This window comes from Canis aureus, chromosome 6, assembly GCF_053574225.1.
Source record: "Canis aureus isolate CA01 chromosome 6, VMU_Caureus_v.1.0, whole genome shotgun sequence".
NCBI classification, from domain to species: Eukaryota; Metazoa; Chordata; class Mammalia; order Carnivora; family Canidae; genus Canis; species Canis aureus.
This window is the reverse complement of record NC_135616.1, coordinates 23732895-23751373: the sequence shown is the minus strand read 5'-3', so window position 1 is coordinate 23751373 and position 18479 is coordinate 23732895. Positions and strand designations below refer to the sequence as shown.

Here is an 18479-nt window from a genome sequence, read left to right as displayed (position 1 = left end):
TCCCTTTTATCTTGCCTATGACTTTTGGTTTCTCACAAAACACTTATTTAAATACAGTAAAGAACAAAAACACTGGAGGGAGGTCCTAAGGAATAGAATTCTAATTACTACTGTGCTGTGAGATTTCAGGCAAATCATTTAATCTCTCTAGGCCAAGTTTGAGCAATGAATTGAGAGAATTTAACTCTGCTATCTCTGAGGTCTCTTCAGAGCGCATTCTGGTATGATTAGAATGCCATCCTGATTTTGTGGAGGTTTGGAGAGAATTACAGCTTGTTTTTCTCTTAGCTACAATGTGTCATTAAAGTCTTAAATTTGCATTGTAGGTAGAAAAGAAACAAATTTTCACAGTGAAGGTAGTGCTAATGGCAATTTGAGTTAATTTTGAACTCTCCCCGATGAAAATCGTAATTTTTCTAGCCATAGTGATCTTGCCTTTGTTCATTATCATGTAATAAATATTTATTGACCTAATGTGCCAGGCACTCTTTTAGGCACTGAAACAGAATGTATTATATATAATACACCCGTTTTAAACATGGGAAATCTATGTATTTTAAAGATTTTTTTCATGCTATGCTATTCATATTTCACAAAATCTGTGAAACTCAGATAATCTTTTGCTAATTTTGTTTTGCTTACATTGTTAAATAGTATTTTCATCACTAATAGGAATTTCAATATAGAGAACACAAAATATAAATGTGGAGGGGAAAAAGGAATGACCTCTGGCACTAAAGGATTCTTTTTTTTTTTAAATAGGTGAAATATCTTTTTTTTAATAAATTTATTTTTTATTGGTGTTCACTTTACCAACATACACAATAACACCCAGTGCTCATCCTGTCAAGTGCCCCCCTCAGTACCCGTCACCCATCCACCCCCACCCCTGCCCTCCTCCCCTTTCACCACCCCTAGTTCGTTTCCCAGAGTTAGGAGTCTTTATGTTCTGTCTCCCTTTCTGATATTTCCCACACATTTCTTCTCCCTTCCCTTATATTCCCTTTCACTATTATTTATATTCCCCAAATGAATGAAAACATATAATGTTTGTCCTTCTCCGATTGACTTACTTCACTCAGCATAATACCCTCCAGTTCCATCCACGTCAAAGCAAATGGTGGGTATTTGTCGTTTCTAATGCCTGAGTAATATTCCATTGTATACATAAACCACATCTTCTTTATCCATTCATCTTTCGATGGACACCGAGGCTCCTTCCACAGTTTGGCTATTATGGACATTGCTGCTATAAACCTTGGGGTGCAGGTGTCCCGGCGTTTCATTGCATCTGTATCTTTGGGGTAAATCCCCAACAGTGCAATTGCTGGGTTGTAGGGCAGATCTATTTTTAACTGTTTGAGGAACCTCCACACAGTTTTCCAGAGTGGCTGCACCAGTTCACATTCCCACCAACAGTGTAAGAGGGTTCCCTTTTCTCCACATCCTCTCCAACATTTGTTGTTTCCTGCCTTGTTAATTTTCCCCATTCTCACTGGTGTGAGGTGGTATCTCACTGTGGTTTTGATTTGTATTTCCCTGATGGCAAGTGATGCAGAGCATTTTCTCATGTGCATGTTGGCCATGTCTATGTCTTCCTCTGTGAGATTTCTCTTCATGTCTTTTGCCCATTTCATGATTGGCTTGTTTCTTTGGTGTTGAGTTTAATAAGTTCTTTATAGGATTCTTTCATTTTATTGCAACCTTATAATGCTAATGAATTTGCCAGTTTAGATTATAAGATGGTTTATACCTCACATATGTTATCTGTGGTTTCTTTGGCTTCACCAATATTTACCAGTTTCTTAACATAGACCTATATAGGACATCTTTTATTTGTAATCATTCATTTCTAACTCATCAGTTTATTTATTTATTTTTTTTTAATTTTTACTTATTTATGATAGTCACACAGAGAGAGAGAGAGAGAGAGAGAGAGGCAGAGACACAGGCAGAGGGAGAAGCAGGCTCCATGCACCGGGAGCCCGACGTGGGATTTGATCCCGGGTCTCCAGGATCGCGCCCTGGGCCAAAGGCAGGCGCCAAACCGCTGCGCCACCCAGAGATCCCACTCATCAGTTTATTAATAAAAATTATATAGGGGTGCCTGGATGGCTCCATTGGTTAAGCATCCAACTTCTGATTTCAGCTCGGGTCATGATCTCAGAGTTGTGAGATGGAGCCTCGCATTGGGCTCCATGAGGGGCGTGGAGCCTGCTTAGGATTCTCTCTCTCTCTCCCTCCCCCTGCACCCTCCCCCTGCACCCTCCCCCTCAAACCAACCAACCAACCAACCAACAAATAAATAAAATCTAAAATAAAAATAATTTAAAAAATAAAAATTGGGGATACTTGGGTCGCTCAGTGGTTGAGTGTCTCCCTTTGACTCAGGTCATGATCCCAGAGTTCTGGGATTGAGTTCGCACCAGGCTCCTTGCAGGGAGCTTGCTTCTCCCTCTGCCTTTCTCTCTGCCTCTCTCTCTGTGTGTCTCTCATGAGTAAATAAATAAAACCTTTAAAAATAAAAAAATAAAAATTGTATAATCTTTCTAAGGATAGAACTTTGTTTTCTTGACTTTTTTGGAGACTTTTAGCTCTCCCGTTTTAGCCTCTTCCCTTTCATCCCTCTGTTAAGCCCTCCCCAACCCTCTAACAGTTCTAAATCCTAAAGGTCCAGGTTCCACTGGCCAGTATTTTCACACACTCAGAACAGCATAGAATTGATTCACTATCAGAAAGCCCTTCAGATTCCACCTGGCAAAGGTGTGATTGCAGTGTACAGTAATCAGATATCTGTTGGTAAACCTTGTGTTCTTTCTAATATACTTTTATCTAATGTAACTCAAAAGTTCAAGTGTAGAGTTAAAGAAGATCCTGATGTAAACAAAGCAAGAAATTCAATAAACTACACCAGTGACTTGAGAACTTAACAAAGTGTGACAGATTCTTTCAACCCTTATAGTTGGGCCAAGGTTAAAAAAGTTGGCCATACATGAATGAAATAGCTATTATGTAGATCAATAGTGGCTCACAAAGACCAGTTACAAGTTGAGATACTTCCTTTGTCGCAGTATTATGCTAAGAAAGAAAAGTAGCACTCAGAACTTCTCTGATCCAGCACTGCTGTATCCCTTACCCTGAGAAAATACCTGGCACATGGTGGGCCCTCAAAAGTCATGTTGAAAAAACAGACTCTTCTTTTATCAGCATCTGGTTAGAACTATTTTGTCAATTTCTTTATGTGACGATATTTAAAAATATTAATTCAGCGTAAGTGGAATCAAACTCAGCGAAGAAAGTTGTACATATAGGTTCTCATCCTAAATAGAAAATGAATGTAACTTTTATTTCCATATTAACATCTGCCTCTTCTAAGAACTCCATACTCTATCAAAAACAACAGATGATCTAGTTGGCGTGTGGAAATGTATGGTTGAAAGATTTAGTATGAGTTGGTCTGTTATTAATAAAAAATTCATTGAACTGCTTTGTTTTGTTATTTATATTCTAATTCCCTTTGTGTTCTCAGTTTATACCAGTTTATATTAGTAGCAGCTCCAGAAGGGAGGTCGTTGGGAACTCCTCTATCCCACGGTCACAGCTGGGGAGTTTTTGTCTTCTAGAGACCCCAGATCAGCCTGGATTTCTCTCTTACCTCATCCTTCCAAACCCTTCTTCCATGGAGATTCTTGCCTTCTCTCATAATCACAGATATTCAATAAGTCTGGTCTTTTAAATCTGATCCTGGGGAAAGAGGAAGTAGATCCACAGAAAGAAGGAAGGGGGTAAACTTTGACTCACATCTGTCCTCACTAACCTACCCTGAGACCCAGTCCTACTCCTTTTTCTGTTCCATTTTCCATCCTCACCTCCTTATGCCAATCCACATCCCTTCATGTTCTCATTTAACTTGTCATCCCAGACTTCCAGTTCTGCCCCTCATTTCCTGAAACTTTGGCACTCTTAGAGGCTGCTCTCCAGCGCTGCCTTACGGAGCCTACATCCCAGAATCCTCCAACAGTGACTGGTAGCAAGGAGGACAGGATTCCCATTGACAAGCCAGTGTGGCAGCACAAGAAGATTGGTTTCTTCCACCCCACATGGGATTGGCCTGGGATGCATTTTCCCAGTGTCCTGTAGAACTCTGGGCCCTGCCTTAGCATTATCATCGCTTAAATCAGGTTTTGTGTGCTGATCTGGCGACTTAATCCCCAGTGGTAATCTTGTTTGCCTGGGAAAATGATAAAGTTTTGAAGAACTGCCTAATAAGTGAACTTTTGCAACACCCTAAGTTTGGAAATTGGTGCCTGCCTGGTTTCTGATAAGATGTATCCTGCAGCTGCTTGAAAGGGCTTTGTTTGGGGTGGGGGTTGAGAGGGAAGAGGGTGTTATTGGTTTTGTTTTTACATTGAGAATACTTAGCTCTAGAAGCACTTTCGAACCATCTTCATTTATGTTATTTCTCCATTTAACTTTGGGCATTTTAGACATAATGCATTTGCACCAAAAAACATGTACTTCAGATAATTCCATAAATCGACATATCAACAGCTGTGTACCTCCACTGAGGAAAAGATTCCTTTTCACAGGCATTTCTTTATGGCTTGGAAACTAATATTTTAATCCATCTTTTCAAAGAATGTACTGAGAGTTTTAACAGGGGGTAGCTGGTCAGATTTAAACTGTGTGTCTGTTGAACCATGCCGAGCAAATTTTGGGGGTTTTGTGTTAGTGATATTTTCTGTTTAAATAAGAGGCCTGATAAGAGGAAAGCATTGCTTCAGAAATACTTAAATTTTGGAGTTCAAGTATTAATTAGAATATTTGTTTTCCAAGTTTCTAGGACGTTGAATGTTTAAAGTCATCCTTGAACTAATGATATCCACACTTTTCTTGGTTAAATTTCACTAAATGAATTGTGACTCATAAACTTGGTTGAATTATATGAAACTTGTGTCATATGGGGCCTTTAATCCACACTGTAAAGCTTTTCATGGAAAATATCTGAACCTTTATTATTATTTATATCTGAGTTAAATTAAGGCCAAGAACTGTAATTGTTCTTCTGCTTGCATTAATAGTTAAACTTAAGTTTTTTCTACTGATAAATTTGAGTCAGATTTAATGAGTAATAAACCTAAAGATAGCCTTTAAAAACCATTGGAGAGCTTAGAAAGTGAATATATAATTGTGATTAAAAAGGATATGTGACTAAGGCACTCAAATGGTGCTTGGTTGCTTCTTACTGGTTTAACGCAGTTGAATGAAAATTACTTCCTAGTTACATTAAAATAGCATCATTGATTATTTTCAACGTTTTTTAATGAGGTAAGGAGATACAACAGTGCATCATAAAAATTAAAAGTTGAAAAGACCGAAGTACCAGACGTTTAGCCCAAAGACAAAGAAGTTAATTTAAGATACAGATCTCTAGGTAAATGTTTGTGTCAATTTCCTCACAAACTATTTTGCTAATGTTTGTTCTCTTTGCTGTGAAAAATAGGCATACCATTCAAAAACAGAGTACATTTATCAAAAAGTAGGAACTTATCTAATAAATTGTAATTTTATTAAAACATTATGCTTTACATTCCTGATGTGCCATAAAACTTAATGTGGAACAGAAATATAAAACCTTGAGCAGTTGGATTTCATGTGTATTTTGAAACCAGTAGGCCATTGCTTGGTTTGTTTCTACAGTATGAATTTTGATGTTTTTATAACTCCTGTTATCTTTTTATTGCATAAAATAGAAATGAAAGCTTTTCAGTTTATAGTTTGCTAAATAATGAAGGACAAATGTCCAAATAAGAACTTTAAAATGTGATCTATAACCTACGAGAGTTAGCATGTAGGGCTATTTTTAAAACTGCATTTAAATACTGTTTTTAAATTTCCTAGAGCAAAGGGGTTTTGTGTTTAGTTTGAAGCAGTATCAGCTAGACCACATCTATAGTCAGAAATAGGGACATCCACAAGTTTGAGTAGAAATGTTTATCCTTCCTTAAACCTCATTTTAATGTCTTTGGGTCCATTTTTTAAAGATCTTTAAAGACCCTGGCTCTATTTTTAAAGGACTTGGGGCAAGAATGTTCTAATATTAGCTAAAAATCTTCATCAGTATAGTATAATAGTAGTTCTATTGAGGCTGAACTGTTATGGGTTATTTTATTTCTTACTTTCCAAACTGTAAAGTGGTTATATTACTTTCATAAATAGACTTTTTTATGTCTCCATGTGTATATATATTTAGGGAGGAGAGAGACTCTGAATGACTCATTCCGAAAAAGGGGGGGGGGAGCGGTTTTTAACTTCAGATAGTTTTCTCCACTTTTCATTTCTTCACTGAATGTTGCCAGATACTGTCCGTAAAAAGTGTTCCCTTTCTTTTAACTATCTCTCCTTGTTGCCAAGGTGTAAATCAGAAAGTCCAAGTTTCTTTCTCCCACTTCATAAACAAGACTTGGTCGGTTCTGCTTCAGACACTTGGAGCCCTGCCAAGGTTGTCATGATGATGTCAGCTTACCAAGAATGTTCACATTTCTCATGCTGTGTTCACATTCCCTGGACTCGAGCAAATGTCCTTTTTGAGCTCATTGAAGTTTTAGGGTTGGATTTAAAAAGCTTGCATTGTTTTCAGTACTTTTTGCTACCTTTACAAAGTCAAGGATCCATTTTTAACAGCATGACAGTGTATAGACCCACACGGTACATTTTGTATTTGTAGTTTAAGGAAATAGAGAATGACCAAAAGTTTATCAGGTAGTAAAACCCGTAAGACTTGCTAATCTAATAAATTAAAATTTTATGAATTAAGTACTCCTTCATTCAGCATATATTTTATATCAATATTTATATTTTTTAATATTACTTATTGACTTTTAAATTTTTACCAATAACAGTGGCTTCTACCTATTTTTGGAAAGAGATGCTTATATGTAGAAGTTACTCAGTGAACACAATTTTCAGGTATCTTGCAATACTTCTTGGTTATTGGTTAGCTGATTAAAAACCATTGTGCTACAGGTACTTATGTCTAATTGTTTAATATATAATTTCGGCCTGTAAGCCAATAAGCATTAGAAAACCCTCACAGCTTTTGAAGACTATTTAGAGAAATGGCTACAGTTGAAGGGGGAGTAGTTTGACTTTGTACATACCAGTCCTAGTAAACTTAATGGACTTTCCATTTATAGACAAATTATGAGGACCATGAAGAGTTCAGTCCCTCCAACTTTTAAAATGTGTGTAAATTCAAGTTTATGGAATTTCAGAGAGCCAAGGTTTAAAATAAAACCTGTTTTATTTTATATCTACCACATTTGATCTAGTTACTATGTAATCCAAAGCAGTGTGTAGAATTTTAGTTCTGAAATGATCTTTGAAGAACATATAGTTTGGCTAAAATTTTACAGGTAAGGTCTGGATAACTGAATAATTCTGGACAGTGTAACTACATGGTAGCACAATTGGGATAAATATGATAATTCTGTGAAAATTATTTGTCTTCAGACATGATTCTTTGTAAATACCAAACAGATGATATTTATGTGCTTTCTTACAGTTAATGTACATTATGACATAATTAACCTGAAAAGCAAAATACCAGTTGTTATTGATATCATATCCTCTCATTTGAGTTGCTAAATTACATGTTTAAAAGGTAGGAAAAGGAGATGTCCTTTAATATTAATGTTTAAATTGAGTTTTGGTTGACTTTCTAGGCTGATGTTGGATATTAACTACTCTATTTCTGTTACCGCAATGTGAGGTATACATAGTTTTCTTTCAATCACCAAATTTTGATTCATTCAAAATAATGGAACTTCTTGAGACATATTTACTAGCCAAAACTAGGACAAGTGTTAATCATAGTTACAAGCCTGGCTCTCTGCCCTTTGTTCTTATTGAGCGACATAATATATCCTTTTGATAATTTGTACAGCATTCCCCTTGTGGCTTTTTATAAAAGTTTTAAAACAGGTTTAAACTAGATAAATTAAAATCTACTTTGAATTCAGAGATTTTTAAATCTCTATTTTAAGAAATAATTGCAGATTCCAAAAGTAGTTTTCAAATTAGCAAGGAGGCCATGACCAACATTTCATTCCTTCCTGTCTTAGAATCATGGTCTTTGGAATTTCAAGAGTGAATTTGCAGAGCTGGAAAGGGACCTGAAGCTCAGCCATGTCAGACTTCCAGATCTTACCTTCCCTGACATTAACTCATGACAGTGACAGCTCAAAATTAGTGAGTGCTTAAGGTATATTTATATAATGTAATACCATAGAGGTCTTTAAGCAAATGAGATAGTTAATGGCATGAAAGGTTGGGTGAAATAAGTCCCTACTAAGGTGCACAGTTTGTTGTTTGTTTGATACTACTGTTGTCTGTAGACAAAAACTGTCTTATAAACCTATTATACGGGCATCTCAGTGGTTGAGCATCTCGCTTTGGCTCAGGTCATGATCCTGGTGTCCTGGGATCAAGTCCTGTATCAGGCTCCCTGCAGGGAGCCTGCTTCTCCCTCTGCCTATGTCTCTGACTCTCTGTCATGTCTGTCTCTCATGAATCAATAAATAAAATCTTAAAATAAATAAATAAAAATAAACCTGTTATACTTCTTTTCCCCAATTTTACATGTTCCATAAGGTAAATGAAATTTTTTTTAATTGACTCGATTTGGTTTGTCTGTGATTTTAAGTTCAGGTTGTTTATTTTGTGCATCTCATGCCACTTCCTAAAGAAGAAAGAATCTTTTCTTCCTCAAGAAGTCTTCCCCAGTTGACACAAACTCATTCTCTATTATCCAGTTGATATAGTTCCCTCAGTTCACTTTCGAAAAGATTGTTTTTCTGAATTTGGTACTATTTAATAGTTCTCGTTTCCTTTCTTCCAGTTTGAGCTCCTTTTTGTTCTTGTTCACAAGCTGCCAGGTGGGGGATGGAGATCCTCCTTGTTCAGCAAGGAGAGGAGGCTTCCCTCAGTTGCAGAGCAGTGCTTTTGGGAGACCAGAGTTGCAACCATGTGTGTTTGTTACAATGTTCTTGTTAATAAACGTTAATCTTAACATTCTCTCAACTATCCTGTTCTTTTTATCCTAATCCTCTAAAAATCACTTCTTTTTTTATTCTTGTATGTACATTGCTAGCAGCTGGGGACACAATGTATGCATGTTTCCGTATGTATCCATAATTAAAGGCTTCAGACCTGGCTCTATCAAGGTGAGTTTATATTCAGACTTCTCCAAACCTGGTTTCCAAACAGCAGTGTAGCTTAAACAAAACGGAGACTGAGACCCAATTGAACCGAGACGCTGCCCACACTGTGTTGTCTCCTCCCTTCTCTTTAACACTGGTAACAACCTCCTTCCCCTGTTGTGGGAAGTTTTCAGATCTGCTGCCTTCCATGAGGCTTTTTCCACCCTGCAGCTCAACTCTGCTTTATAAATATTCTTCTGATGTTAAGTTTGTGTTTTGGGAACCTTCTTAAAAGTTCTTGAATCAGATGCTATGAAGTTCTCCAAAATCAAATGTGATGCCATGTCCCTTCACTTTTCAGTGTCTGAAACATAATCAGGAGTAGTAAGTTGATCATTTTTCTGATTCCCAGAACATTAATGCAACAACAACAAAAAAAGCAAAATAATAAACCATGTGTTTTCCTGCCACCAAAGGAGACCCCCAAATCCTTTTATTTTATTGGAATTTTATTGCTATCTGTGGTCTGAAACAAAAGAACTGTCAACCAGGGCTTGGACACATTCTTTATATAGCAAGTTACCTCTAATAATATCCATCACTTTATAAGAGAATTTGCTTTATATTGATGAAGTGTTGCAGAATACTTAAAGCAATTCTCATAAAAGAATGGTATTGCGAAAAAAAAAAAAAAGAATGGTATTGCGAATTTGTCTTGATAGATCTAAGCCAGTTAAGGCCAGTCATTCTATTTTGTGTGAAAGGACCCCCAAATGTTTATATCTCATGTTACATTCAAAATTGTATACTTGCTTGACTTTGCTTCTTTTTCAGTTATGTTTATAATTAAGCAATATGTTGATGTTGATACTGTCAATCTTTGATAAACATGACAATTCATGTGGGGACTCCCAGACTTTAACCCAAGTCAGAATTAAAATAAAACCAGCCTCGAGTGCAGTATAATGTTGACCTAATATAATCTTAGTGGGAAGTACATTCAATGTTTAGACTCTTAAGAAGGTGAACCGCTAGACCACATGATCTGCTTTTGGCTGGATGGACCCTTCTTCTGACTACCTAAGTCAGCAGTGCCATGATCACCTGAATCTGAGACCCAGGTCACATTGCCCCCAGTGTCATTTTCATCAGCTTGGCGAGTAAATCCCAGCCAGAAATTCATCAGCTACTTTTCATCTTGAGAACTAAATAAGCCTTTGGTTTTTTCGATCAAATTTAACCATAAACTATTTCCTCTACTCATTGCCGGTTTAATCAAATAAGCATTACCTTATCCAGGTTGTAATGAGATACTTCTTAAAGGTTTCCCTGTTTTTCAGTCTCTTAGAACTAGGCATAGATTAAAATGAAATTATTTATCCTTTATCTTTTTTATATCATGATTTTTTTGTTTTACTGATTTGTCATTAAATGATATTTCTAATTATCAGTTTAAAAACTTGCCAGATTTTAATGTGGGTTCAGATTTTAACAATTTAATTAGATAAAATATGGCTGGTGGAAAAGACTCTCCATGCTTTGGCATTAATACTGGATTCCCAACAGTGGTCTTCTAGTACATAGACATTTTACTGACTTGTCATTTTAACCTTTTCACAAATGCCATGACTCTGTAATTTATTTGTCCCTGGATAATGAAGAGTTAGTTGTACTCTGTGTATATATTTGATTTGCTTATACATTTTACTTGTTGGTTTGCTTATAGACTTATTTCGTTATAGATTATTTTTTTTTTTCGTTATAGATTATTTACTAGCTCTCTCACCTGTCACTGTATTACTACAAGTTTATGCTTAAGTATATGCATGTATTTTATCATTTGGTAGTGTTTTATTTTTAAAGATTTATTTATTTGAGAAAGAGCACACACACAAGTGGGGTAGGGACAGAGGGGAAGAATCTTCAAGCAGACTTTTCTCTGAGTGCGGAGCCCATGTGGGGCTTGAGCTCACAACACAAAAGATCATGATCTGAGCTGAAAGCAAGAGTTGGATGCTTAACCAACTCAAGCACCTAGGCACCCCTGGTAGTGTTTTATTTTCAAAATGATTTTGTATTGGAAATCTTCAAGCTTAATTTTTTACTCAATTTAATTTCCCAAAAATTATTCAAGTAATTAGGCATTTCTAGATATAGTAAATTGCTGTTTATTCAGCATGGTAAGTGGTTACTATTTTTTTTTCTTTGCCATTTAGCATGATTAGACATAATTATTGATAATTTCTGGAAAGAAGCCAGCAGTGCAAGCCCAGGTTTTTTTTTTTTTTTAAAGATTTTTTAATTTATTCATGAAAGACCCAGAGAGAGAAAGGCAGAGGGAGAAGCAGGCTCCAGGCAGGGAGCCTGATGTGGGACTCAATCCCGAGACCAAGGATCACACCTGAGCCAGGGGTAGGTGCTCAACCGCTGAGCCACCCAGGCATCCCCAAGCCCAGGTTTTAACAAGAATGTAGCCTTTCCAGTCTAAGTCTAGTTAGATATCTGGATCCAAAAAGAGATCAAATCCAAAAGAAACAAAGCCTGACAGATGGGGTCTGGAGGTGGGACGGGGGAGGCAGCACAGTCGTGTGAATATAATACAGAGGTGATATTAATACCAGTTACCAGAAGGCATTTCCAAGACTTCCTCCAGGGTAGGATGTGAGAAGACCAGAACAGGATGCACACCGGCCCCTAGAGACCTGACCTTGCCAGAAACAGAGCAGGAGATGATCCAAAGACTGCCTGTGTGCCCAGGAAGGATTTGGAGAACCCCCCTGGCCCAGTGCTTGGGATGGGAGGGAACTAGGCAGCAGCTCTCTGTATGCAGGCTTTGAGTGGAAGAGCTGGGAGTGGGAGGTACCTGTGATTATCCTGGACTGCTGCCCTCAGCAGGCTACTAGGGGGTAGGTGGCTTGCTAATAACACCGGATGTCTTTCTAAGTTGAAATGGATCTAGACAGTGCTAAAGTTGGCAACTACTGTTTCCTATGAAGATAATGTAAATGCATGTTAGGCAAATGGTAATACGTTATACTAAAATATATAATAATCTGGAACCTATGAGATTGATTATATGAAGTGCAGGTTTTGTTTTCTTTTAACTAAGCATGGTTTAAAAGTACTCTTGTGAAAAAATTTAAAATTCATATGGAACCACAAAGGACAGTGAATAGCCAAATCAGTCTTGAGAAGGAAGAACAAAGCTGGAGGTGTATCACACTTCCTGATTTCAAAGTTTATTAAATAACCACAATAATTAAAATAGTTTGGTATTGGCATAAGGGCAGACATATAGACCAATGGAACAGAATAGAGAGCCCAGAAATAAAGCCATGCAGGGGTGCCAAGAATCACAATGGGGAAAGAATGGTCTCTTCAACAAATAGTGCTGGGAAAGCTAGATATACCAGCAAAAGAATGAAATTATACCCTTATATTACACCATACACAAAACATTCAAAATGGATTGAAGACTTAATTTAAACATAAGACCTGGAACTGTAAAACTCTTGAAAGAAACATAGAGGCATTGCTTCTGGACGTTGATCTTAGCCGTGATTTCATGGACATGACACCAAAAGCATAGACTAGAGGTGCAGAAATATGTAAGTGGGACTCTATCAAATTATAAGCTTCTGCATGGCAGAGGAAGCCAACAAAATGAAATGGCAATCTACAGAATAGGAGAAAATATTTGCAAACCATTTCTCAAATAAAAGGTTCCTTTCCAAAGTATATAAGGAACCCCTACAATTCAATAGAAAAAAATTTTTTTAAATCAATTAAAGCTCTTTGAGGAAGCCACTATAGTGGCTTGGGTGCCCCACTCCTGCTCCTGCTCCTGGCTCACCGCTGTTCACTCTCACTGGAGAATAAGTTGAGCAGGAAGCTGCACTGCAGCCATGACTTTTAAGGACATCAGGAAGACACCTATGGAACCAGAGGTGGCACCGAATTAGAGTTAATCTCACTTGGAAAAGGTATTTGCTGACTTGATCAGAGGCGCAAAGGACAAGAATCTGAAAGTGAAAGGGCCAGTTCAGATGCCTACTGAGACTCTGAGAACAACTACAAGAAAAACTTCTTGTTGAAGGTTCTAAGACTTGGGATCTTTTTCAGGTGAGGATCCACAAGCAGACTCATTGATTTGCACAGTCCTTCGGAGACTGGTAAGCAGATTACTTCCATCAGTTTCAAGCTGGGAGTTGAGGTTGAAGTCACCACTGCAGATACTTACATCAACCTTTTTAATAAGTTGATTACCAGTTGTTAAAAAATTGAGCAAAGGATTTGAGTAGACAAACAAGTGTTATTATGGATTAACAGATTCTCTAACTGATCATTTCTGAAACCATTTGAGAACAAGTTGCAGACACAGAGCCCCATGACCTCTTAAAAGTGCAGTATGTATTTTTGAGGTGCAAGGAGAAATTGGAACCCTTGTACACTGTTGGTAGGAATACAGAGTGGTGCAGCCACGATGGAAAACAGTGTGGAGATTCCTCAAAACATTAAAAATAGCATTACCACTTGCTCCAACAATTCAAAAGAATTGAAGTGAGGAGAGATACTAGCACTCGGTGCTCTTCACAACAAGCAAGATGTGGAAACAACCTCAGTGTCCACTGATGAATGGACAAAGGATGAATGGATAAAGGGAATCCTGTAATATGCAACAGTATGCCCAGAGGACTGCATTAAGCTGCCAAGACATCACCTCCACCTCTCCCTGCCCCACCCCACCCCACCCATTCTCTGTTTGGGAGTCAAGTGTGAGAATCTTTAAAACGCAAATCTGAGAGTCTTCCAGCCATGATATAAAAAACAAACTCAAGTGGCTTTGGTCTTGACAAATTATCAAAATTTCCTTTTTGTAAGGAAAAAAAATGTATGTTGATTCTGTTTAATCTATTTGGTCTTATGTATTTGAGCACCAAAAAATGTACACAAGCATATGCTAAAAACGAAAAACACTTTACATCAGTCCTTTCAGGGAGTAGGGTTACAGACGGGCCAAGTGGTGGCCTTAACGTTGTGGCCAAGAGCCAGACCCTAGGTCTGTATAGCTTGAGTCCTTGCCTAGCACTCACTTGCTAACTGTATGACCTTGGGCAGGTTACTTAAACTTAACCTCTTTGTACCTTGTTGCTGATGATAATAAGAGCAGGAAGGCACTTGGAAAGTGCCCAAAAGCTAGTAAGTATTATGTATTTGCTGCTATTACTTATTTTCCTATTATTGAGTTGTTCAAATAAATATGCATTGCCTTTACAGTGCACTTAATTTTTTTTTTTTTTTTTTTTTTTTTGAGAGAGAGAGAGAGAGAGAAAGGGGAGTGTGAGTAGTCAGGAAGGGGCAGAGGGAGAGGGAAACAATCTGTTTCTAGATTTAATTTGAGAGTGGGGAGAGCCAGAGGGGAAGGGAGAGTGAGAACCTCAAGTAGACTCCATGCTGAATATGGAGCCCAATGCAGGGCTCAGTCTCACAACCCTGAGATCATGACCTGAGCCAAAGCCAAGACTCAGATGTTCAACTGACTGAGCCACCCAGGTGCCCTAACATTTAAAAATGTATAAGAAAGTGTTAGAGAAAAGGGAAACAAAGAGGTCCAAGAATATTTAGGGGAAATTCTCATTGCTGCCTGCAAGGCCCAGGTGTTCCGTAACTTCATCTTGTACTGCTTTTCTTCTTCTACTACTTCTGTGCCCTTTTTTGGGGCCCCTGAAATAAGGCCAGCTGCCCCTGACCTCAGAGCACGTTTTCCTTACAGCATTTATCCCAATGGTGATGACATATGTGCTTGGGTCATTGTTTGTTTAATAACCGACACCCTGTCCACCCCTCTCACTTGACTGCAACCTCTGAAGGGCCAACACAGTGTGTGTGACTCACCATTCTACCCCCAGTGCCCAACACAACATTTTGCCAAACCAAGAAGGAAAAGAGTATCCCACAGAACTACGTGCAGGGAGGTGTGGAGAGACTCTGGGCTCTACAAAGACTTGGCAGAAGTTATGCTGGAGGAGGGACCTCTCATATTTTGAAGGATAGTGTGATTTCCGCCAAGGATTTTGAATTGTGTGCAGCTATCTTTGAGGAGCTGGTGAAGGATTTTCGCCAGGGCCGTGACCACAGCATTAGCCTGCATGTTAGAGTGCTCAGTCAACACCAGTGTGATGGATGGATGGGTGGGTGGAGTTCAGAGTCAGCAGAGAGGAAAATTATTGAGAGCCAGAACTTAGGCAGCAGGATGGACCAGAGGGAGAAGCTTCGAGAACTATTCCTGTGGAACGACCAATACCGCTATGTGATGGAATAGATGTTGGGCCATATGGGGATGATGAGGTGACAATCTGCATTCCTGGTTTTGTGTCACTTTATGGATTTTGACTTTCGTTTGGGATGTGCAGAAGCAGAGGGGAAAGGTCAGATATAGAGAAGTACTAGGAAACGAGATGTGTAGATCTTCACTTTTCTGCGAGGCATCCTCAAGGAGTTTTCCAGTGGAGGCTCAGGCAGATTGGGCTGGAGAGGATTTAGGAGATACAGGTCTGTAAAAGATGGAGGCTGAAGGTATGGGGGGCGGGGGGGAGGTTAGGCAGCAGCCCTCCCCTCAGGCTCAGCCCAAGCCCAGCATCTTCTGTGAAGAAACTTCTGTCTCCAGGGTCTCCAGTTCTTCTGCCTGTTTGGCCTAAAATGTGTTGGCATAGAAAATACTAATGGGCTGTAGATACTTCTTAAGTTTTATTTGTCCCCAAAGCTAGCTCCTCAAGCACTTTTTCATTTCAGAAGCTTTTCTTAAAGGCCTGCTGGGAAGGCATTCTATAGAGTGAGTCCGTATCTACACCCAGAGATCTCCATGCAGTCCCCGGACGATGCTTTCATGTAATAGATGAACAGGAATTATAGTAGATATGCGTCAGCCGGTCATCATGGGCCACAGGGCTAGCATTCACATCAACAACTGGAGTAGAAGCAAAGGACAGTATGAAATAAATTTTTGTGGTTTAGTGTTAAAGAAAACTAAGAAGGGTGAAACTTGATATATTAGCCTTCTCCAGAAAAATAGTAGTAGGGTGTGTGTGTGTGTGTGTGTGTGTGTGTGTGTGTGTGTGTAGAAAGGGAGAGGAGATAGATTGATTTCAAAGAACTGGCTCATACATTTGTGGGGGCTGGCAAGTCCTTCAACGTCGGCCAGTGGACTGAAGATACAGAGAAGAGTGGCATTTTGAAACCAGGTCTGTTAGGAGAATCTCCTCCTCAAGGAATCTCAGTCATTTTCTTAAGGCCTTCAACTGATTAGATGAGGCCTGCCGCATTTTGGGGAGCAATCTGCTTTACTTCCAGTCTGCTGATGTACGTGTTAAAAAATACTTATACAGAAATACCTAGAATAGTCTTTGACCAAATAACTGGGTACCATGTTTGAACCAAATTGACACAAAGTTAATCAGCACACCTATTAAGCTGTCCTTGCCTGTGCCATTAGCCTGCTGCAGGAAAGCTCTGGAGTACTACAGGTCTATAAAAGACAGCCTCTGTGGGAGGTTCAAACTTTAGCATGATCATCTAGAGCTTAAATGTGAAATAACCCAAAACATCCAAAATTTTGCCTTAAAGAACCAGACGCCCTTGTTACTTTTCCTAGTTCAGGAGCTTTGCTGTTGCTTTAGTGGTATTTCAGCATCATAGTTTCCGTGTTCTCTTTTGCAGTTTGCATTGCCTTTCAAAAGCAGAACACACACACACTCACACCCTGAAATCAGCAGTTCATGTGTTTTTCTGTTTTACAGATAAGAAAACTGAGACTGGTAACATTAAATTCCATGCAAATTGGTGGCCATTTAATGGCTGAATTGAACCTAGGTCCTTTCACTTTAAATTGAGTCTTTCCTCCCCCCTGTCCCCCCACCCCAAAAAAAACACCCCTTATTTCTAAGGGAGAAGAAAAGGCGAGCACAGAGAACATGAATGAATATGAGAATGGATAATTACAGAACTCCTACCAGAATTCAGGATAGGAGGGGAAAATTTTTTGCCACATGATAGGCCTTATTTGGTCCCATTGAGGTTGTGGGTATTTCAAGTTAGAAGAATTTAGGTATGCAGTTCATTCCTTTCTAATTCTGCATTTTTGGTGACTATATTAGTGGACGCACAAGGATTGAAACTATAAGAAACCATCTATTTCACTCTCTGGGTCCCCCTTCCCACTGCCCCATAGCATTGGAGCATGTTTCACAGTCCTCGAGTCTGCCAGATATGGGTCTTGTGTTCTACCTCCTTCCAGTTTGTTTGGTTAGTTAGCTAATGTGTTTTGCATTCAACCAAGGAAGTTCAAAATACTGCCTTCGAGAGAGCCAGCTAGGGTAGAAGTGCTGTCCAACTTAAGAGTGGCAGACTGGCTGAGTTCTCTGGGTGATGATTGAGCCACCCACTAATTTTAGGCTGGGAAAGCTTGGAGCACAGATTGATTTTTCAATAGAAAATAACATCCTGCTAAGACATTCTATAACCCTTGGAAATATCTTCTGGCTCTCTAGCTCTTGGCCATTTTAAAGGGTCATATCCTCACTCATTATCATATTAAATGTGGTTGAGACTTTAGTTTTGAAACTGTAGCTTTCTGCCTTAGATCATCTGGATCTCAAAGGTTATGAAAGCGAAGTCTTCCTTCTTTCCTATGACTAATGTAGATGGGAAGCAATGAGCCTCAGGCAACCATCTCACCCGTAAGTGGATAAGCTGAGTAGCAGCACACAAGATTACAAAATTTTCCTGAGTTCCCACTTTCAAGCTTGTGTACCAAGTACTGAGTTGTAGTACAAAACGTGGATTAATTGGTCATAGTTGCATTCATATTATATAAATGTTCAGAAACTTGCCTTGTGCACATCATCTGCTTTGGTTTGTATGGATGAAGTTTAAGTTGGTAGCCAATACTCCACTTGATCCTTGCTTAGGGCTTTGTCAGTCCCAATTTTGACACCTTTTTGAAGTTTTTGGAGCTTAAAAAACAGGCCATTAAAAATGGTTTCCAGGGATTGATTGCCCAAAGGCAATACCAAAATATAATAATTTTTGCTTTGAATCTAGATTGTCTCATTGGGTTGTCATGACAAATTTGTGCAGTAGGGAGAACAGCTGGTGTCATCACAGTTTTATAAAATAAGTGGAAACAGAGGAATGGCATTCACATGAAGACCCCCTGGACTGTATACTTTTAGCATTTGCCAATTTTAGTCACCTGTGTTGAGTCCAGGAACTGATTCCAGC

The 18479-nt window shown here is 38.7% G+C and overlaps 1 protein-coding gene across 5 annotated transcripts in view; it reads left to right on the top strand.

Annotated features, from left to right (window-relative positions):
* The window catches only part of GAREM1 (GRB2 associated regulator of MAPK1 subtype 1), a 201665-nt gene that overhangs the window by 111620 nt on the left and 71566 nt on the right, over positions 1-18479 (top strand). Inside the window, exon 2 of one of the 5 annotated variants that reach the window (XM_077900379.1) lies at positions 8124-8250. The exons of 3 other annotated variants lie outside the window; for them this stretch is intronic. The gene's annotated coding sequence lies outside the window, so the exon portion shown is untranslated. Of the gene's footprint in view, positions 1-8123; positions 8264-18479 lie in introns of all 5 variants that reach the window. One more of the 5 variants, XM_077900380.1, reaches the window with a different exon arrangement.